Here is a 23310-nt window from a genome sequence, read left to right on the forward strand (position 1 = left end):
TAATTCTTGGGATATGTGGTGGTGGAGACCATGTAAGTAGCTAGATTGGAGTGACAGACATAACAGTGGTATTGGATACAGAAATAACAGCCATTGCCAGTTCCATGGGAAGAGAGGACAAATGAATAAACATCAATCATAACATCTGAAACCACCAGGCTTGGAAAAATCTTTTGATTTTAGGAAAAATCCACTGAAAGATGCCAGGGCTAGATCTGGCATCTGACTTTTTCTCAGGAGTATAATTGCCATTGAGGAAGAAAAGGATTTTTGAGGAGCCATAAATCCAGGAACCTTCTATGCCATTATCTTTTAGTCAGTAAGTTCTATGGTCAAATACAGGGCTTGTTTTTTTTGGTAGGGCTTATTTTTGTTTTTATATTACATCTCTTGTTTCCCTAAGCTTTTTTCCCCAGCATTTTTCATGATGAAAAATTTCATGCTATACCAGGATGATGTGCAAACTGAATGCAAAGGTAAGCAAACTATCCAAATAGGTCCAACTCTTGGTATCTCCTGAGTACAAGATGGTCTGACCTCTACAGGACCTTCTCCACTGTTAGCAGATCCAGCACACCATCAAGAAGGCAGGGTAGAATTCAGGAAGAAATTATAAATATATATGGACTGAATGCCAATGGAACTATACTGTAAGTTCTATTCCAGCCTATGAGACCAGAAAGGTATTTTCAGTTTCTGGTGCTATTTATGAAGATATTTCTGATAGAATGCAGACTGTGCTGTTTTGGGGAGGGAGGAATTGGCTTCTTTAGGATTACTCAAAATTTATTAAATAAGAAGCTTTCTGTATTTCCTCACAGCTGGAGACCAATCATTGCGACACAGATAGAAAAGCTGGAGGCTGGAAGAGAAATTCTTTGATTTAACCCCAGCTCCTTACACACACAGCTGGTGTGTGCAAAATGTGTCCAGGTTCTCTGAAGTGTGAGATACGGAATATCTCTGTCTGCCTCAGCAATATTTGAAGCTTTACATTGAGCTAAGGGCTCAAATCCCAGAGGGTGGCATTGGGAGGCCAATCCCTTAGGACATCCCTGGTGTCAAATTCTTTGAGGATACTTGAGTAGACTAAATGCATCACAGTGAGATGACATTTACCTTCTACAGAGCAAGGAGAAGACTATATGTTATGAAACCCTGTTCAGCTTTGGTTTCCTCAGTAAAAGAAAAATATTAAAGAATAAATCCAAACATAACTACAATGAAGTTTTAAGAGGCTCAAGGTATTGATTCAAGATGGGGATGCCCAAAATACACATTAAGGGTGGAATGCTGGCACCATGAATATCAGCAAGAAAATCTCCTGGTGGCCGAAGTGGAACTGTGTCCATACAGTTTATCCAGACAAAGACAGTATAAACACCAGAGGCTCAATTGTCCCTGAGCTAACAGTGCTCAGTTGTTTAAGCACAGGAAATGGCCCACCCTTTTCCCACCTTTGTACACCCAGGCAGGGGTCAGACACAGTGTAGCTGCCACAAGGGCAAGGCTGATTCCAGCCAGGGTCTGACACAGGGTGACAGAGGCAGGGGGATGGCAGAGCTGCTGCCCTGGAGCTCTGCCAGCGCCTGCAGAGGTGGCACAAATGGGGAGAACGTATGGTCAATCTGTGAAAATGCCCCGTGGGCAAGCAGATACTTTCTACTAGTTGTCTTGGAGAAACTGGCTTAAACTCCTGCTCAAAACACAGTTGTCATTCTTAAAGTCAATACTCAGGTGAAAGAAAAGTTCCAATAGTTTCCCTTAATAGTCTTCTTATATGAGAAAGACATCCAAGGAAACAAAATTACCACTGTCATTTTCACAACACAATCCCACCTTCTTCCAGTATCTTTTGCTACCATAATAGGATCCTGAAGTAGTTGTTTTTAGTTCAACATTAAGATGATTTCATCTTTCACATTTATTATCTGAATAAACGAGTACATACTTCTCTCATTCTTCATATTTGTCTTGATTATTCACCTTTGGTAATGGAACATGTAGGGGTGGGAAGGCATGAGTTCACTGCCAGGGAGTGCCTCTGCAGGCAAAATGAGATGCAAGTACAAAAATCAAAAGCCGTGATGGAAGAGAAAACTATTTTTTCATTTTCTCTTTACCTAAAAACGCAAGGCAAAATAGTTGCCCAGGCCTCTCCAGGAGCTTTCCACATATTAAGCATTGTGAAGCCTCCATCTTGGGAATAATGGGATCAGGCATTGAAAACTGAATTTCCATTCTACATAGACATGCACACATTTAATCTGGTTGTGGTTTCCTTAATATGCAAGGATCCTAAAGTCAGCTCTGGTTTGACTCATCAGTTCCAGCTAATTTTCAAGCTAAGGACTCTAATAAGCAGATTCAAGAGCATCTGGGCAAATTTAGCTCCAACCAATTTGCCTCAAGAACATCCTTTGAATACATTTGCATAGTCTGTGCTAACAAAACTGCATAAACACGCTTTGCCAGCTGCTGGCTGGGCCTCTCAGCCTGGCACACTGTTCTCACTGCTGAATATCCACTGAAGCCGTGACAAAGTGCTTATAGTCATTCACTTTTCCTTTAGTGGATGTTATGTGCACCCCTGTACCATGGTGTGCAACAAATTCCTGCAATAATGATGATTTAAATGCTGGACAGGCAGTGTGTAGGCAGGGAGCTCATGCCCCGTGTCACTGTGCCACAACCTTGACCTGATGACAGGATGCCTGAGAGTAAGAATGCAGAGCCATCACTAGCACCAGGCTTGGCTTTCCCTCTGCAGTGCCAAGTTTGATAGTCTCTTTGGTGATCCAGGCACATGCCCATGAAGAAAGTTTATTTTAAAGAGGTCAGGTAGCAGCTGATGGGTGGTAGGAATATTTTAGTATTCCAAATCAGGCAGTGTTTGAATGAACAATCTACAGATGTCAATGTCAGCAGATGTATTGGCAATACCACATGCTGGAGTCTTTGTGAACTCTGAGTTCTTGCTCTTTGGTGCCTAATTATAGTCCCTGGAACAGTTCATTACTTGCAGTGTATTGGGATCTAGGGATCCTGGTCAGATTTGGAGTTCCTTTTGTGGCAGGTGCTGCACAAACGCAAGTGCCAGATCTGGTAGACCCTACAAGCTAAGACCCTGCAAACTCTTCCCCATGGACTGAAACTTCTTCACAGCTGTAACTTCACTGGGTTTAGTCTGATCTGTGCAGATATGCAGTTCTGTTGTGTTCTAGCTCATTCTCTATTTAACACCTATTGAACACTCTGTAACTGCTTAAAAGCATGAAGTAAATCATGTGTGTAGAATGTGAGGCTTAATAAAGATCAGCAGCAATATAGGCAAGTGAGTGAAGGGGAAGATAAAAGTAACCACAAGGGGAACTTGTGATTACATAGCCTGGCTACATAGATAGTTTGTGGGCTTCATGGTTTGGTAATTTTGTTTGTTTGCTTAATGTAAATGAGCAAGAGAATTTAAAGAATCCCTGACACCTACTGAAGCCAGAGCTGCAGTGTAGTAGGCCTCCTCCAGTGCATTTATAAGTCCTGCCTTGTTCAGCAAAACATTTGGCCATGTTTTGCACTCTAAGAGGAGAATACCCAATATCACGTTCTGGGTAAGAACTGGGGACCACTTTCCTGCAAAGTACAAACCCAAATAAACAAGCTATCCCCAAAATACTCCTGTACAATGAGCATATGGAGGGAGGAGCCTCTGAGGTTTAGGGATGTTTTTTCTTTCAATATTTGTGAACTCTTCTGTGTTCCTTGGCTAGCTCTAACCAAAAGCTACCTTTAGGAGTGTTCTGTATTGAGTCTGATTTAGATGTACCCAATTTACATGCAAGTTCTCACTTTCAGAACAGGTTTCTTTGTAAGTTGTTGACAGAAAATGGTTATACTCCTATTATACTCGAGTAAAAAAGCAAACTGAGTAATAGAGAGAATATATTTTCCTATCTTTTACTGGAGCTTATTGCCCTGTTGTGCAAAGTTTTGTCACAAACACTTTGTCTTGACTGGTACTTTTTGTTCTCCGTGAGCAGTTTAACAAGCTGAAGTTCAGAGAATTTGCAGAGTGCATTTGTTTTGGAGAGACAGTATTTCCAGGGAACCATAATTCCTAAAACAAATTATGTTAATCAGAAATGTGTTGTAACTTTGCTTTGGGAACACTGAGATAACAGATTACCTTTAACTTACTGACACACTTCTGAGTTTTGGCCACTGAATAGTTGCAACAATCTACACATTGAGTATCAGCTATCTGTAGCACTTGGCAAACAGGATAAAACAGGTGAAACTCTGATTTTTTTATCAGCTCTCTGCAGGTTTAAAAGCCTTATTTAACAAAGAGTTTCTATACTTACTAAGTTAAGCATACACTGAAGATAAGCAAAAGCCTGAAAGCTTTGCTGAATTCACACTCAGTTAGGTAAGGTTACAGGGTTTTTGCTTAATCTGGGCCACAGCTAACAGCTGAGCAGTGATACTGGGAGCAACAACCGGGACTCCGGGGAGGGTGTGGATGCTATTTTTGACCCACTTACATTGATTGCTATTCAAGTTTTGTGTCAGTTACAACATGTTACATAGACACAGAGAATCTACAAACAAGCCCAAGTTACCTTCTCAGTTTAACAACACCTCATTTCAGAACCCTTCAGTTTTTTACCTTGGCTCGTGGCTGTGTTTTCACCCCAGCAGGCCAAATTGGCTGATCTTACTGAATATTGATATATGAAAGAAACAAGCCTCCCCTTTATTTAATATGAGTCTTTGCTCTTGCTGGCATTGAATCTTTATTACGTCTGCAGGGAGGGTTAGCTTTTAATCTGTGTTATTGCAATGTGTCTCCATCAAGATAGAGGCATGCCCCAGCAGGACAAGATGCTATGAAAGTTCAGGTTGCTCCTCTTTGCTTCCAGCAAAGGAAATAATGTTTTAGCCACCCATGTTGAATCGCCAGTAGCCAGCATGGAAAGCTTTTGTAGACCAAAGGCTACCAGACCACTGATATTTGCAATGCCCAAGATGCAGCTCAGGGTCCAGCAAATCAAAGGCTGAATCTTGAATTTTCTACTGAGGTCTTGATCTTGTTAAGCTTGACTTGCCTGGGAAATCTTCCTTTATGATATTAAAGCTACAAATTTAAACATGAACCCAATCCTTTTCCTGCTGAAATCCTTCCTGAATGGCATTAGGAGAAGCCAAAACTTGTGGATTACCCTGGTGAAAGAACATGCTATGAACAGGCATTATGGGCTTTGGGAAGAACAAAATAGAACACAGTAATGATTAGAAACCCCACACTCTCAAACCAAACACAAGGTCCTTACAAGTTTTCCTCTGAGATGAATGGGAGGGTGGCTTTCAGGGCCATGTCAATGATGTATTGCAACGCACCTTTGCCATAACTTTGGCTGACAGTTCTCCCAGTGTACCTGTCTGTGGACAAAACACACTTTCCAAAGGTGTTTATGACTTTCATATACAGACCTTGTTCTTTCCAACAAAGGCAAGTGAAGCTTATGAAGAAAGACACTTAGATTATGACAATCTGCTGACACACATGAAAAAAGTGGGGTTTTCTTTTCAACTCAGAATAGCCAGAACACCCCTATGAAATATTCTTTCTCACACAACATACTGTTTTCTCATTATGTGTGTTGACATTTTTCAGACTGACCTCAGCTAGATATTTTGTTCCGGAGTCCCCATTTAGTGGAACATTTAAACAATAACACTTTGAAGCATGCTCAGTCTCTCTTTTGAAGTCCATTCAGGCTCTGCCCTAGGGTCAGCAGGCGCATTCCAGCAATGATGCACGGACCATCTGCTGTACAAGTTTAAATCCCACTGGTCCTATACCTAGAGGTACTAACATGTTCCATAACCAGCACTGAAAAACAGCCTGTCAGTTCAGATGGAGTTTGGATTTATTCCTAGAGCTCTCGTATGCTCCCGCTGGAGGGCCTGTGTACAGTAACCTTTGAATGTGGTTTCTGGGAACTACAAAGTAATGAGATAAATAATAAGAAATGACATTAAATTCTTGCATTCAGAACCTTTATTTTCCTTTGCCCATTTACACCCTGGCTCTGTGATTCCCTGAGTTCACTGTCTGGCACATCATTTAGGTGCCTTCCTATTCCAGACTTTTCACTTAGGTGGGCTCTGGCTTAGTTACCCTAAACAGTGATCCATGGCTTAGTGTCAATTGCTGCACAAGGGAAAACGAGGATGGTGCAATATAAAGGGTGAATTTTTTAAGAAAATGCCAATGATTCAGATGACCAGGGACTATTTACTTGGGTAGGAACCTGGCGTCAAAAGCATGACAAAAATCTCTGCCAAGAAAAGTATTTGTCTATATATTTTATCCATTGTGCTTTAATGTTAACTAGTCATTATTAAACTTAACAATACATTGGCTGAGGTTAATGTATATCAGACCCAAGCACTGTTGGTCTCATTGATGCTATGTAAACATAGAGGAAGGAGTGGTCCCTGCCCTTGGGAGTTTAAAACCTAAACTTGGACAATACACTTCAAACATATGGTATATCCTGCAGACTGAATTACCAAACTTCAATCAGCATTAGCCTTAACAATTAATTTATGTTGCACATATGTTCTGTATTTGGGGGCAACAGCTACAATGGCCCCTTGACAGAAATGTGAGTGTAGATACATGTTGACCTTTTAATGGTGCACGGGGACACGGCAACAAGAAGAAGGTCAGCTGAGACCTGTGGGATGGAGTATGGCATGAGGGTGAGCATGGCAGGGAGCCACAAACTGAGTACAAAAGAGGAGATGGGGAAGTCTTGTGGCATAATTGAAGGAGAACAACCATATCAGAGCAAGTTTTTTTCAGAGCAGCTCTAGCACTAGTTGAGCACCAAAAGAAGTGGGCGCATTTCCACTTCTGAGTATCTGTCACTTATTTCGATGCCTCCTTGGAAACTGAGTTCTCCGGAAAATCTGTCTTCAGCTGTGGGTGCGGAGCACTAGACAATCTGGCCTGTTCATTTTCTCAGTATGTGGTTCATCTGTTCTAAGGAACAAGTCCTTCTGGAAATGGGAAAAAAAAAAAGGCAGAAAGAAATGTTGGAGACAGAAAAGCATGCAAGCTGCCTTGTGGGCTAATGATCAAGAAAGGCAGAATAAGCAAAATTTCATAAACCAAATGAACTCAAATGTCCTATAAACACTGCAGTAGTCCAGGAAAGATGGTGGGCATGGGTTAAAGCACTGAGTAGGAGTCAGAAGATATGAATTGGCTGAATTGCTTAATCTCTCTGCACAAAATGTTCATATCTGACCAAAAAAAAAAAAAAAAAAAAAGGTGGAACATGACTATTTGACCCACTTCCCTACAGGAGGAAATTGTGAACACTAGTTAAGATCAAAACATGGCTTCAGATGGAAGGAGCAGCCTATGGGGTTGTGGTGAGATCATATGAGGCTTTCTGACTCCAAAAAACAGAGTTGAAAACTGCACAACAGAGCATGAAGAGACCTAAAGCTGTAGAGCATAATGTGGGACACGCTTCCATGTAGGCAGAAATCCAGCCCCCAGCTGTGGAGGGATATAAATCTCCCATTTGTTTGCCATGCCACACGATGGAGTGTGACGCAGCATTAGTGGTAGCCAGTCAACATTTTAGTTAGAGCTCCTCAGACCTTACTGTCACCTCTGAACCCTCTGAATCAAACCAGTCACCTTTTGCATAATGAACCTCTCTCTGCGTCACCTCCAAACTTGTCCTTGTGTCTCCCTGGTGGGATGCTGTAAGAGGATTGGGTGGGCCACGAGGGAGCAACTCCATTGTGTGAGCACAAAAAGGCACGTTCATTAGTAGGCAGGCATCTTAGAACCAATCGTGGAAAAAAAGAGAGTGGATTTGCCATTAAATCGGATATTCTTGGAGGTTTTCCTCAACACAACTCCCTCTTTAAAGCTAACAGAAGCAATTGAGAAAAGTGCTTAGTAATTCCAGAGTTCCAGTCTCAGCTCTGACATGAGCTCTGAGGCCAATATAATCCTCTTGTTCCTTACAATAAGGCCTCAATCCTCCCCTGCTGTAAATCAGCCTAACGCCGTTCACACAAGTTAGTGTTACCCTTTTGGAAGATTTGGTTCAGAAATTAGGGCACCACGGGACAGGGCCATGCAGAAACACCCAGGAAAATCTGCTCCCCAGAGAAGTTTACACTCCAAACCAAGAATATATGTGCTTGTGAGCTGTCCTCATGACATTTTGGGCCCACAGGTGGTTACCTCCTGACAGGACATGTTCCTGTGAGATGCAGGTTTACGAGTGATAGCTATCTCTCGTGGTAATTAACCATCTTCAGTTGCTGCTGCCAGTGAAGGGAGGGAGCTTTGCAGTGCCTACTGCACAGCCATAGATTCACTCTGCAGAGGAGCTTCCAGAGACTTGCTTTGTGCAGGATCCAGTTCAAAGGGGCCAGGTCAGGAGCTGGGAATGACCCAAAATTTAAACAAGGTTCCTAGTTCACATCCATTGCCATTTTCTAGGTACATTTGCCCTCTTCTTGGTAAACAGCAAATATTTTCTTGGAATCAGTCTAATTTCTTATGCCAGGGGCAAAATAAACCCCAGCTCATCATGGATGTGTCCTTTCCAAAGAATTACCACAAAAATGTCTGAAACCCTATAAAGGCTGTTAATGACTATAAATCTCCATAGGGCTTTTCCCCCCCTTCCTCTTCCTTCTTTTCTCCTTGCTCTGATGAGCTGGTGAGTTGGGAATGGCTCTAAATACCACAATAGTCATGGCAGGACATCAAGAAAGAAAAAGGAACAGGGTTTTGAAATACTTTGTGTAAGGCTCCAAGCACTAGAATTGGTGCTTAGCTGACTGGCGTGTACCACACAGCAGTCAGATGATCTCCGCAGCTTTGGGAAATAGGAGAAACTCTGGAGAAGGGTGGGGGGGAAATGGTCTCTCCCACATTGGTCTTTATTGTCTTATGGATTTTATCACAGTATTGTTCTTTATTTCCTGCTATTTATAGGCTCTCATGTTTTGTGCTGCTTTCATGTTTGTGTTATCTGCCTTCCCACGACATGCTTCACCCCAGCCCTTGCCTACAGCAGGGTCCATAAAGGCATATGGTTTGGAATGGCACATCAGGGCTCATCTTCTTGTTCCAGGCAATGAAAGCAAACTGCCCTTTTGTGAAACACTGAGCAACCTAAGATGATGATTAAAATAATGGTGGTTGTTCTGCAAACTCTCAAGACAGGGATCGAGGAGTTTGTCACTGGGCTTTTGGTTATCAAGCAGTGGCATTCTTTAAAAGTCCCAGACACTGATGTTGGCACTGCTCTGAAGTCCACATTTTACAATGAATTTAGACCATCAGGATAAGACTTGGTGATAACCACTCCAAAATCTTCACCTGAATTCTTTTATAACTCTTTGTGCAAGGTAGTGCAGACTTAACGTGCTACAGGGGCTATCTCTGTCTTAATTCTCTGTGATTTAGGGATGTAACTCCATTGACCTGAGCTAACAAAAGTGAGGTTAGTTCTGGTTTGAAACAAACACAAGTTTTTTGAAAGTCACACCTCTAATAAACTTGCTGCCTAAAAGATGGCTCCAAAAGACCATGAGGCTAGAAATAAAAATGGGAGATGTGCAAAATAGTGCTGAAATCACTCAAGCTGATGTTTGAATCCTATCAAGATCCTTGTACCTTACGCCAAAGTATTTTCTAGGTAGCCAAAAACACCAACTCCCAGCACAAAGCAGAAACCAGGCTGCTGGTTAGGCAGGCTGATGCTGAGGGTTTTGCCCCCACCAACAATCCCTTTTGTCCACTTAGTGACAACAAGGCTCTTGCATGATTCCACAACTTGCATCACTTCTCATGTACCAAGAAGTTTGCCTTGGAAGAGTCCACACACCTCGGTGCCAGTAACAATAGGAAACCCCCTTCACCTAAACAGAGAGGAACAGCAAGCCCTGTTCTGGGACCCTTTCACAACACTTACCCAGCAGCAACACCTGCTATGGGCTGCTGGGGAATTTTAAAGAAAATTAAATACTTGCATAACGATGAAGCTAGGCTTGGGCAGATTTGCTGATGGAACTTTTGGGCAAATTACTCCCACTCTTTTACCTGTGAATGTGTGTAAAAGGGCCACTGAACATCATTCTTTGGTGCTGTGGAGCAGCATAAAGGCACCTGTTTGCCAAGGGGAGTTATTCTGTTTTGTTTCTCAAATTGTGTCTACTTTGGGAACATCCCTTGAAACAAGAAGTATAATTCTGCTGTATGCAATGTGAAGTACAGGTTTTATTCTGACAGTGAGACAGAGGTTTCTGTAGCTGTCCTCACTCCCTGTAACAGCCAGACTGAAAGAAGAGAATAGACAGAAATTAAAAACATCTAGAATGCACCAGACTAAGCAAAGATAAAGTGTCATGCAAGGAGAATTAAGTGGTGACAAAGAGTATACTCATATTGCTGAATCCAGGATTCTTTTCAGGTGCTGCTAAAATGGAAATTTATGTCAAGCCAGGAAGATCACTAAAGCACATTTCTTGTCTCCCGAGCACCAGTGAGTCCCAAAAGCTGCCATTAAATTTTTTAGTATCCATTACAGGGAAATCATTGATTGCAAACAATGTGGGGAAAGCCATGTGAAAATTCTTTTTCAGGGTGGGATGAAAAAAATGTCAATAGGAACTCCACAACACTGGAAAACAAAGACCGAACCAACTCTCATTCCATCTGAAAACCAATTAAAAGTGCGAAACCAAAGATTTCCAGCAGAGACTGCTGCAAAAGCTTAAAAGATAGTGGCTCTGGATCAACTGCTGTAAAACATAACCCCAGCCCTCCCAAAAAGTGCCAAGTGCTTTAATGTCCATGGGAATCAATGTGGACGAGGGTGTCACGTCTCCCAAGCCCAGCAGTTACATTCTCTTTTTGTCCTTTGTTTCAGCTGGTGAAAATCCGACTGTTTTCAGCTCTGTGTCTGGTACGAGCCAACTCCTGTTTATCTCCTGAGCCACGCTTTCCAGCGTGTCATCAGGTGCCCTCTTGGCCACCATCTAAGGAGCACTGACAGGTTGCAGTAGTTTTCCAGTCAGACTCTGAAATGGTTATTCACACTTTTATCATGGCAAGATTAGATAATTGTAATTCATTATTGGCTGCCTTCCCAAAGGGGGCTCTGCACAAACTCCAGATGGTGTGAAATATGGCCGGCAGGATTTGAGTTAAGAAGGGACAGTATCATTCATTCTGTTAAAACCTCCACCTTGGCAACTGGCTAGACAGCAAACTGATTTCAAACCTGTCCTTTTTTCCTCTGTGCCCAGCTGAGCCCAGGTCTCTGTCAGCAATATTGTGATTCGTTATGGTCCAGAGTACATTACCCAGGTGCACACTACCAGGTAAATAATTCTCTGAGGAGTCATTTCAAGAAGGTGAGGGAAGTATAAACCTGATCTCCATCTGCTCATTTGTCTCAATAGCCAGTGCAAAAGCTGGGCGGGATTCTGCAATTACACCCTTTGCAAACATCACAGAGTGTCAAGGATCGACGAGCTGCTCTTAATGAACTGCCCGAACCAAAACTGCAGCCTAAAGACCCCTGTTCGTGGCCACCTGCCTCCAGGCATGAGACACCAAACCGTAGCCCTCCTCTGGCACAGCTGGGAACAAATGGCAATGCCAACCTTATCCTACAGGCAGCCATCAAAATGCTGCACATCCCTAAGGCTCTTGTGATTTTCAGGTGGCCAATCCCTTCCAACCCCATTGTGAGGCGCCAAGAGGACATCCGGACAGCAGCCAGCTGCTTGCTCCTGCTCTAGCGCTGCAGGGCCTCATCAGAAAACACAGACTGCTGGTACGTGTCCCTGTGTGCCATCTTTCACTTTGTATAAACAGTGGTTACACAAACAATTGATAGGATAATAACTGGCTTAATACAGACCAGCACAAATAAAACCTTCCGGTGTTTTGGGCTTTTGTCTTTTTAGAACTTTCTCTTTCTGGAAGAGCATGATACAAAAGGTGTATTCCTTCCCATTTGACTTGTTTTCATATTGAGCCCAAGAGTTAAAACCTTCCCTGATTTAGCTCATAGTGCCTAAATTCCTACAGGACTATCGTGGAGGGGACATCTTGGGCAGGCTGTAATTACAGCCTAGTAAAGAATGATAATTTGGCTTCTTTTTATTAACCGCTCTTTACACAGCAGAATGTGATTTGCTGCATAAGGGGGAGAAGGGCTGGGGACAGCTTTGCTGTGCCCTGGAATGGCATGGCAAACACGGCGTGCTCTGAGCTGTTTACCTTCCCCGTCACTTCTGCAGGGAACCTGTGACCTGCCACTCATGGACGTGGATATAAAAGCTCATGCTGTTTTGGTTGGTTGTTTTTTCTGCTAGTGCAAGACAGCTGACACAGACTGTTTGCTTTGGGAAAACAACCAAACCCTTTTGTTTTGCATGAAGGGGGTGACAAAATCTGTATATAAAGAATTGCCCTGACTCTGCAAACAGCTACTGCACCAGGAAGAATGACTGGTGGTCAGCTCCAGGGCATGCTGACTGTCATTTTAGACCTACCGGCCATGGTCAATTTAGAAATTTAGAAGCCTTGGGAAGCTGAAGACACAAAAATATTTCCCCATATGGATAAAAACAAAATTTTAAGAAAAATTTCAGCAATGTGAGAGAAAAGACAAAGGATGGTTTACCTGAAATAATGAGCATTTGGAGTTGAGATAAAATTACCTCTGCACCTTGTGCTATACTGTTCTGCACTTTCTATGTGACTGAGAAGTATATAGCAACTTTTTGTACTGCTTTTACAAACCACGTCCTACTGGACCAGATGTTTGGCCATTTTAACACAAGAGATATAGTGAAAAAGCTTTGGGATGACTGCAGCCTGTACCACCCTGAGAGCAGCTTCAAGGACAGGAGCTACCACAATGTAAACCCAGCACTTTGATAAAGCCCTGTCTCAGTGCTGCCTTCAGCATGCTGCAGCCTGTAAGAGATGCTGACAGACAACTCTCAGTTACCCATTCATCCCATTTCCAGGTTTCTCCAAACCAGATTGTAAAGGTGCCAGTCTAAGTCCCACCAGTACTGAGGTACAGCCTTAGCTTAAATTTAGAATTAAATTTTTACATCTTTTAATTTTCTAACAGTTCATTTTAAAGACAAATTTTATCAGTATTTGTACAGCTGGAACACTTCACCAGTGGGTGTGTTCTAGGTATCTAAACAAAGGCATCTAGAGCTATTTGAAAAGTTTGTGACCTCTCTAAGGCAGGTAAAAGTCAGGGCCTGCAGGAGATTCACATCCTCTTTTAGGGACAGATGGAGCTCATGTGGGACACACAGAGGCACTGTAGTATATCACATATCCTATATAGTGCCAGACACATATGGGTAGGTGTTGCATATAGGTAAAGCCTTATAAAATAAGGGCCTTGTTACCCTTGTAAAATCATGGCTCAGGCCTCTACTTAGGCTAAGCAGGAGGGAACTGTGGGAGGGTGGCACAGCTGGAACAGGGGCAGAGAAATGTGAGAGCCGTGGTGTGACTGCCGTGTGTCCACATCGTGGTGCTTGGTTGGCTTGGGATTGTTGTGCCTTCAAACTGTGTGAACTGGTAACTGGCTAACTGCTTTAAAAGGCCTGGTTTTTGCAATGAAGCCACTCTCCTTTGCACTGCCTGGGGACTCTGTGCCACTTTGCTTTGTACAAGTAGGCAACTCAACTGCCTCCTATGTGAGTCAACTCAATGTTTGCAAAGGATCTGCTCTCAGATTCTTTGCTGAGAACTGATCCATGAATGCATTCTGTGCATTTCAGAAAACTGTGAAAGGAGGGCTGGGAAAGGCAATGCCTGCTTATTTTACATAAAATATAACAGCTTACTTGTATTCCCTGCGAAGTCACTAGAAAGGTCTCCATGACACCAGCCACCACAGCCTTGAGCAGCAGAGAAATCCAAGCCATGATCTGCTCAAGCCTTCATGCACACAAACATCAATCCATTCAGCACATGCATATGATGCTGATAACCATCTGATGGACCACATGACAGACTAGAAAATCAGACAGCAAACCTCACCCCAGTGTGTGACACAGAGCCCACCAGCCCAAACATGTGCCATTTCAAGCCTAGTTCTTTATCAGATGATGGCTCTCCTGATCATATAAACAGCATAATAAGTGCTGGAGCCCTCAGCTGTGAACATGAATGCTCAATATGCCAGGTGGCTTAAGCTGCAAGCGTGTAATCTCCTGTTGCTGTGTAGCTTTCAGGCATCCTTCCACGTTCTTAATTCTCCTGGTAAATTTAGAGAGATTTGTTTCCAAAGAACACATTTTCCAGCAATTCATAACATATCAGACATCTGAACTCTATCTACCACACTACAGCCCAGAGTGAAAGAGTTCAGATATCCCTATAGATCCACTCTTGAACAGCTGGGGGAAGGACATTAAAAAGAGGCATGTTGTATTCTCTAGAGACCACCACTGTGACCAGAAGTGGGAATGGCCACCCAAACATCATGTTATTTGCAAAGCTGAAGAGCGAGTAGAAAAATAAATAGATCATAGGCATTCATACAGAGCCTTTAATTAGAGAGAAGGATGTGGCTCTCTGCATTGGAAAGCTGTGTCTTCACGTGGTGCAAATCAACACTGCTCTGTTATGGAATTACATCAGTCTGTGCCAATGGGGATTCGGTCCAGGTATGCACATGAGGATGTCTGTCTTTACCATGGAAACACAACACCTAGGTGAGGGATCACACCAGCAGCTTAACAGCAACTGTATTAATACTTGACAGAGCAGGAAAGAAAAATGGAAACAATCGTTCTAATTGAAACTGTGGGGGGTGTGTAAGTAGGGCAGAATGCACAGCAATTACCTGATTTGGAGCTAAGCACCACACCAGCACTGCTGCTCCTGCTCTATGGGACTGCAAAGGAGCTGAAGTAAACAGGATTCTGGGGTTTTCCTTCTTTGGCTAAAATGGTTTTTTACACAGAAACAGGGAACTGTGTAAAAAGACATGGTACCTGCCTAAATCTAAGGACTGAAGCAAGGCGACAAGCTGAGGAGCTGAATTGCTGCCCACACTTGCACCGAACAGCAAAGAGATATGGTGCTCCCTCACAGAGATATTTCCTGCCTGGATAGTGGATAGGCACAGTTTTGACCACCTGGGGGAAGGAAACTCCAGGTTACTACAAATGAAATCAAGGCTCCAGAAGAGTTAACATGAACATTCTGGATTTCCTCAGACTGGAGATGCTACCAGCTCACAGTTCCCTCTCCCTGCAATCCACTTGCCACATACTACTCCTATTCCTTCCTCACAGCCATCGCCAGCAGGCTCCAGGCACTGCTCCTCACTCACCACTACATCTCTCCATATCACCTGCAGAGATGCAAACCTGCCCAGAAAGCTGTTGAGAGGCTGGTCCCCAGAATCCCACACAGCAGTGGATTCCCTGGCACAGGGTGCATGAGAGGCACAAAGACAATGGTTAATAACAAAATGAGGCTCCCTGGTAGCATAGAGGGGGTATAACCTGGCCTAGAGTTATTTTGGAGTATCACTCAAGAAGGAGCGATAGTGTCTACAAGATGAAGTCCTGCAGGAACAGTTCCTTTCCTGAGGAAAAGCCAATAGGCAATGGCTTACCCAGTGATGCCATTAATGGTCCAACAAGCATGCCTTGGTCACATAACAGAGGAACACCTTGAAGCATCTGCCCCATCACCAGTCACTGCTTTGTGACGGTGCCAGTGACTGCAGCCACAGGAGTCCAGTGCTACAGGCCCTGCACACACCCAGCACACAGGTCTGAACCTGTGGCCTGTGGCTTCTGCAGACCATCACAAATCCCCTGAGACATACAGCTCCCCACGGCCTTGCAGGTTGTTTTTAGTTAGACAAATTCAAATGGCTGCCACAAAAGCTTAATCTCTTTCCAGCCACGCTCACGCTGAGTGTCAATAGGAAAAAGTCCCATGAATACGCTTGATAATTACAGAGCCATGGCTGTAGCAAAGAACAAAGTATAATGCAGGCTTGAATACTCAGGAAATTGACTGCTGATATGTTTCCATTCATTGTTTTGTTCTCTGTTCTCAGTGTTATATTAAAATCTCCTACTAAGAATGAGCTTTCTTGTTTAATGGAACTTGTCAGCTAGAGGAAATCTGCTTGAGCTGTTTGATCTATTCTTTAAAATAATATTAATTGCAAATTTAGCACATGACCCTTAGTTAGTTCAAAAACTAAAGCTGATATTTTCCAAAATGTATTTGTTTCCCAGAAAAATCATGGGCCATCATTTTCCCACTTGAACACATTTACTGTCCCTTTGCCCCCCTATTCAGTCCTGCTATTCATTAGGTATGTTGATCAATTGTACCAGTCACCTGACATTGTTTTCCTGACTCTATTAGTGAAAAGTGATAGTAGTGAATAGCAAATAGTAAACATGGTGCAAATCTCTGGTCACGAGAAAATCCATGAAACCTTGCAGTTTGTGAGCATCTTTACAAAATCCTGACAACCACATTCAACTGTGACCTCACATCTATAGGAAATCACAGTGCTTCTGCTTGCCTCTCCATTAGTGGAACTGGCTTGTCTATTTTTAATTCCATGTGGCTCATAGTTAAGAACTGAATTTGCATGTTTGCTATTCATCCTGATTCCCAGCATGTGCAGTCACAATAACAAATCTTAATTTCAGGCTCAGAAGCTGATGTACAGTAGAATCTGAATTTCCCAAGTCCTACAGTTCAATGGTATTTAAATATGAAGGTTTCACTTGGCTCCTTGCAGACATAAAGGAACAGTTTAGAAGAATCAGATGCAGTGGCCAGTTCAGACTATGCAAATTTGTAGGATTATTTCAATTTGCTGGCTCTGAACCTTCAATAAAAATCTGCAAAAATGATTGCATGGAGTTATTAATAGAAACAATATTTCTTTTGTGAGTGTCTTCCTGCACCTAGTTATATTGGAATTACGGAAGAAAGGGGAAATGGCTGGTTTAAGGGCTCATATAATTAGATATAACACATTCTATCATCATCAGTACTTGATCCTTTACTTTAGACCATCTCAAAAGACTTTTGGAAGTGCTGAGAAACCACTGTCCGTGTCACCATGACCACAAGTGCTGTCACTTTTCGGAATTTGACTTTACAAACAGAGAAGTGGTGTCGTGAGCCTGTTCCCTGAGAGGCAGCAGCATCAGCTCTGCAGCTGACTCCCTTTCCCCTCCATCACAACACCTTTGGCACTGTGAATCTCCTCCCTTGTCTGGTGTCAGCCGGTTCGCTTATCCCTGTTCTCATTCATGGAGTTTTCTTCATCTGGGCCTTGCTAAGAATGTTGTGCTGGTGCAGTGCACCTCCACCAGTGCGAATTAGGGGCAGCCAGGCACCCCTACAGAGGCACCTTATTGAGGGATGTGCTCGTGGGGAGCCTGAGCTCCCTGCCTACGCACCTTCCAGGACATGCACCATCCTCCTGCGCTCTATTTTCCCTGCCCCTGACTAATGCAGGCAGCTCAAGGTGCAGGGAATTCCTCGCAAATAAATCCATCCTCCCCCACCCTGATCCTTTCTAAAAGCAAGGGTAGAATTGAAAGAATAGAAACCCAAGGGAAAAAATCTGAAACAGGAGGTGACCTCCTTCCAACCCTCAGTGCTGGGGGCTGAGGTGTGACCCCTTCTCGAGCTCCCTGGGTTTATCCCGCACCTTTGGCTCATTCCCTGCTGGAGCAAGGCCCTCCCACAGGCTGGTGTTTTACACTGGCCATGAGGAGCTCTCTGCTCTGCCAGGCTGGGCACTGCCATCAGCCCCTCGCAGCTCTTGGGCTGCCCTTGGCATTCACTGGGAGCGGCGTTTGTGACAAGGAAAGGGTGGCATGGCTCAGCAGGGCTGCATAAAGCGCCCTGTTGTGGGGGATGCCACCCCTGAGCCAGCGGAGGAGCAGCTGCAGAAGCCCTGTTTTTCATGCCTGCCAGCAGGCAAACCCTCTCCTAGAATCCCCGGCATGGTGCTAAAGTCCTGCTGGCTGTCACTACCTGTGCCAGCCACCCCGGGACACGGCACATGCTGCAAACACCTTTTCTCTGACGGCGTTGGCAGGATAAAGAGGGCGCGGCCGGTTTTCAAGTCTGCTTTGAGACTACAATAAGAGCTCTTTATGGGTTTAAAATTACCCTTCTGCAATACTGGCAAACCATCACCTCTTCCAGGAAAGCTGCTTTGCAGTACTGCAGGAAAGTTATCTCTCTGGTGTTGTAAGCTGCAGCAGCAACATTGCAGTCCTGTATTCCTGACCAGAGGCTACTTCAGCAAGGGATTGAATGACTTCATGACCTTGATGGATGCACAGAGTCAGTTCAGGAGCACTCAGCTGTGCAAATGAAATGCTGGCACCTCACTGATAAGAGGGGAGAGTGCCCATGCCAGGGCAGAGGGGGGAACATGTAAGGATGAAGCAGATAATGGTGGCTTGGGGTGATGGCTCCAGCTCTGAGCTTGCAGTTTTGGGGAGATAGACACCCCACCTAATTCAAGCCAGTCCCTTTCCCTCTGTGGCAGGAGCAGCCAGCCTGGTTTGCCAAGGCTTCACTATAAACAAAATGTCTAATGAAGTATTTTTCTAACCATTTTCTTCTTCTAGTGCTGCGGGAGGTCAGAGCCATCCCAGAGCAGTTTGCTCACCTATGGGCTTCAGCTACACCAGCACAGACCCTCCATGTCTATTGGGGAGGGGTCTCCAGTCTAACATTGCTTTGAAACATCAATAAGGCAATTGTACACAGAGAGGAAAAAACCAAACTTCTCTGTTTCAGTGCAAGGGGAGTTCTGCTTTTGCTCTCAGCTCACTTCTTTGGTGCTCTTTGAGAGTTAGACTACAACTCAGACCTACAATTCTGCTTTAGATTTAGCTGAACCTCCATGAAATATCATGTGTGCTTATGAGATTTCAGCACACAAGATGGGAAACACCTAATGCCTGATATTGCTTTCTAAGGCTTTTTTCATCCATGAGACTTCTGTACCCTGAACCCAAATCCTTCCCCCAGTCTGTCCTCCAACCCTAACTCTACAGCCAAATAACATCCCCATTTTCTTTTTCCTTCTGGAGACACAGCAGCTGTTGTTTTTTGCTGCTGAATGAAGCAATGTTTTACCAGCTACGGTTTCCTGATTTGCAGATTTTGGTGGCAGTGCTGTCACAGAGTTCCCACCATCAGCCCCTGCCAGTGTCTCCCCTGCAAATAACACTCAGACCTTTCAGCTGGGCCAGAGCAGTTGTTCGCAGCAGCAGTGCTGATTGGGCACTGATCTAGTTGAAGTAAAAAGCAAAGCAAACCAAAACACATACACAAAAAAGAAAAAAACAAAAATCCTTTCTATTTAACAGGGTTTTTTGTTCACAGTCTTAACCACCAGCAGTCCCTGATGTGGCTTGCTGCAGAGTCACATGAGGAGTTGTTTAGATACAACTGGGAGGGGGCTGAGCTGGAGTAAAACAGTGTGGAAAAAAGGCTGAGCTGGGAACATCTCAAGATAGAATTACTACTAAAGCTTCCCTGTCCTTAAAACATGCCAAGGTTTCTTATCTTGGACCACAACCAGGAGATCACCATAATTTTCCAGCAAACAGCCAATTCATTTCACAATTTATACATCATTACACATCGCCCATGTAACAGAGAATCAGCTCTACAGGCTCCTTTCAGGCCTTAAAAGGATCCTTAGACTTCAGTTTTCATTTTTAAATGAATACAAGCATTCAGCTGAGCTCTAAGCTATTAAAGCAAGATATCACTTCACTGATAAGCTAAATAATTTCACAATAATTCACTTAATTGTCCAATTCACCTATGTCTTTAGAACAATGTTTTGGTCTAATAACACAAATAATAACACAAATAATAACACAAATAATAACACAAATAATAACACAAATAACAGCAGCACATTCCATCTTACTGAACAAAACACAGCTCGTGATACATTATCAGCAGCTGTGCAGGAGTGTGGGTGGGAAGCAGGAGGCTGCAAGAAGAGACAGATAAAGCAGCTCCTGCATGCGACTTTTTCCTCTGTACTATTTGCCTTTTGCTGAAGAAGCGCAGCAAATACATTAACACATGCATGAAAAATGAGCTGAGGTAATTCCATCTATGAGCATGTGATCAGTCCTGCTGCCACAAATGTTTTCCCTCTAGGTCCATATCTGAATCTCACACAGACTGACTCACTCTGCGGCCGCACACGTCACTACTACCCGGCAGCGTCAGGCTGTCATTTGTTTCCTTTTGGAACGGGATGTTCTATAATAGCTCCAACTCCCACTCGATAGTTTATGAAATTGCAGTTCTTTCACATACTCCTTTGTTCCTAAGCAGCCAGGAGTTTTCAGTTTGTTTCTAAGGTGCTAAAAGAGGATCAGAGTGGCCTGAGCTCAGGGATGCCTCACCCGAAGCCCTAACAGGATGGTTTTTTTGATAGAATGAAGGTGTGATGGTTCTCGGTGCACTGTAGAGTTTGTTCTTCAGGAAGACAAAGGAAGCACAGTGCAGAACTGTTGCTTCTGGGGTTTGTCCCATAGCCAGGGAGAGACTGTCATGGACATGGGAGCTGAAGCTCTGGACATGCTGATGGAGCCATGAAAGCAGAACCAGCTCTGCTTCAGAGTGTGCTATGATGCTCAAATACGCAACATGTGTTTTTCAGCACTGATTAGTTTGACCCTCTGCTCTACAAATCCTAATCTACATCTGTGTCTTATTCTGGAACAGGTAAGTGTTTCTGAAGTGAATCCCTGGCTGACTGTGCTTCACTTAATACCACACAGTTTCAGAGCTGTTTTAGCCTACAGGACTAAACTCATACCAGCCTCAGGTTAAAACCCCCAAGTGTCAATAGTATAGACATGGAGTTGTCAGCACCAGCTGGTTTGTTGTGCTGGATTGATGCTCCTGTCATACCAAACTACCACTGCTTGCTACCTGTCTTTCAGAGCCCAAAGTCCTGGAGCTGTTCTATGCCACCACACAATTACAAAAGGAGGAATGTGATATGGTTCTAGGAGTGCAGCAGAAGGAAGGAAGCTGCAGTCCCCCAAGGTTCCCTGCCCACTTAAAGACCATGCTCATCAGGATGCACTTACTGAGTTTCCTGCTGTGAACATCTGACAGGCAGCTGATACAAAAGGACAGAACCGAGGTAGCAGAGAGCCAAAGAATAAAAGGATGCAAAAGATGTTGGCATTTTCCTGCTTACTTTTGGGATGCTGCTATGATTCAATGCAGACTAAAATGGTTTTGTCCTCCTATTGGGTGCACAGTAAAATGGATGCATTGCTATGTGGAATCCAGTGTCCCCTGCTCCAAGTACTGCTCCCCTATTTAACAAAGAGTTTTAACCAAATGGGGAGCTGACATTACTTCCTAAGGGTGCAGACATTCCTAAAAAGGAGGTCAATGACAACTTCAAGCATAGCAAAAAGAGTATTCCTATCATTCTTCAGAAAAATGTTATCACTTATTACCTGTCACTGGGAATACAATGAGAATCTTAAAAATGACTTGGAGACTATTTACTTATAATTTGCAAACTGCACATAACATTTCTTTAAGACACAAAAAGTTCACGAGGCTCCTGCCTGCAAGAGGGTGCCATAAGCATCCCTGCAGATATTTATTCTGACCTCCTCGACCTTTGTCCGAGGTTCATTCATTGGGTTTAAATAAATAAGCATTAACAAACCCAAGGCTCCAGATCTTCCACTGTCCTGCACTGAGCCAGGATCTTAAGCAAAGAGGCTTAAGTCACATTTATATTTCCTTTGACCTAGAGACAGAGCACAGCTCAGTATATCTCAGTTATAGAGCAAAAAGACCTTGATGGCTGTACAACCTTGCGTTCAGCTGCCTGAGAAATCTTTAGAAACTGCTGTAAAGGCAGATCACCACAGGCTGGCATTCCCTGCTTGCTGCAGACACTTTCACATGCAGCACTGGCTGAGGAGAGCAGCCAGAGCCCCAGCCCTGACTTACTTGCATGACAGCCTCAGGAATCCTCCTGGTGCTGCCTTGCCAGCCTTGGGTAGTGCTGCACTGCAGGAATACAGTGCCCAGGCACTCAGAGCCAGCCCTTGAGCTTTGGTAGCCCTTGAGCCAGGACAAAAGACAATCTCTAAATGTAAGTCAATATAATCTCACAGGCATCACCTGTAACTTTACCTGGGCTTACCTGGGTCGCTGTGGAGGGCAGGGCACTGTTTCCCTTGACATTCACAACGAACGCGTGCACCAGAGAATACGAGGCTCCTCGTACACAGCGTATTGTTCTGGATTTCGGATTTCTTCGGGGTTGTCTTGGCAACGAAGAGGGTTTGCCGCTAGAGGTGTGTGAAACACTGGGTTACAAAAAACATCACAACTCCCACTTGTTTCATTCCATCACGCTTTTAAACCTGACTCTTTTTCAACCTGGAATGCTCTCAGTGTGCTGTGTGTCAGGAGGGGCAGGACAGAGCAGCGCAGAATCCTCTGCCTCCCCCTTTCCCCCAACACAGTGATTTTGAAAATAACAAAAAATGACATTTTTCATTGGAAAATGATGTCTAGCCAGACACCCTTACATGCTTTTTCCCATTTTCCCCTCAACTACCTTCTTAGGGAGTAGCTCCTTGGCAGGCAATGGAACTGACAGCTCCAGAATGGATGAATGGATTTAAGCAAAATCAGGATGGGGTTTTTCATTTGTTTGCTTGTTTTAATTAATGACATTTTTAGTGATGTTAATGAAGTCAATGGGGTGACTGTGAACTGATTTCAGTATGACCAGGTCTGCCACTTTTTCCTAAACAAAAGTCTTTCATTTGTACAGAGAAGAGATGCTGGGCAGAGAATGCTAGCCCTGGTCAGCTAGCACCTAACTAACAGAAATGCCCCACTTGCCCTTCTGACTCAGCTCCTTCTATGGACAACAGACCTTTATTTACTATGGATGAGGTCCTGGAAGTATTCTGAGAAGTTTTTAAAGCATCTGTGTATGCACACAGATGCATCAACATCACCTTGCTCATTCATGTAATTTGCCTTTATTTTTACTTACTGAAGGCATTAAAAAAATTAATCCAAACAGCTGTTCAGATGCCTCTATTTTTTTATGCAGCAAAGGGAAAAAAGTCTGAACAGCTGTGTCAGTGGAACATATCCAGGTGGCATCCCTA

The 23310-nt window shown here is 43.7% G+C and overlaps 1 protein-coding gene across 5 annotated transcripts in view; it reads right to left on the reverse strand.

The window, feature by feature from the left end:
* SLC6A6 (solute carrier family 6 member 6) overlaps positions 1–22586 on the reverse strand; it is a 93746-nt gene extending 71160 nt beyond the window's left edge. For 3 of the 5 annotated variants that reach the window (XM_030283290.4, XM_041718846.2, XM_030283291.4), the window contains exon 1: positions 22326–22583. The gene's annotated coding sequence lies outside the window, so the exon portion shown is untranslated. Of the gene's footprint in view, positions 1–22325 lie in introns of all 5 variants that reach the window. The other 2 variants (XM_012572728.5, XM_072935066.1) reach the window with 2 other exon arrangements.
* Positions 22587–23310: the final 724 nt, after the last annotated feature.

The sequence above is a fragment of the Taeniopygia guttata genome, chromosome 12 (assembly GCF_048771995.1).
Source record: "Taeniopygia guttata chromosome 12, bTaeGut7.mat, whole genome shotgun sequence".
NCBI lineage: Eukaryota > Metazoa > Chordata > Aves > Passeriformes > Estrildidae > Taeniopygia > Taeniopygia guttata.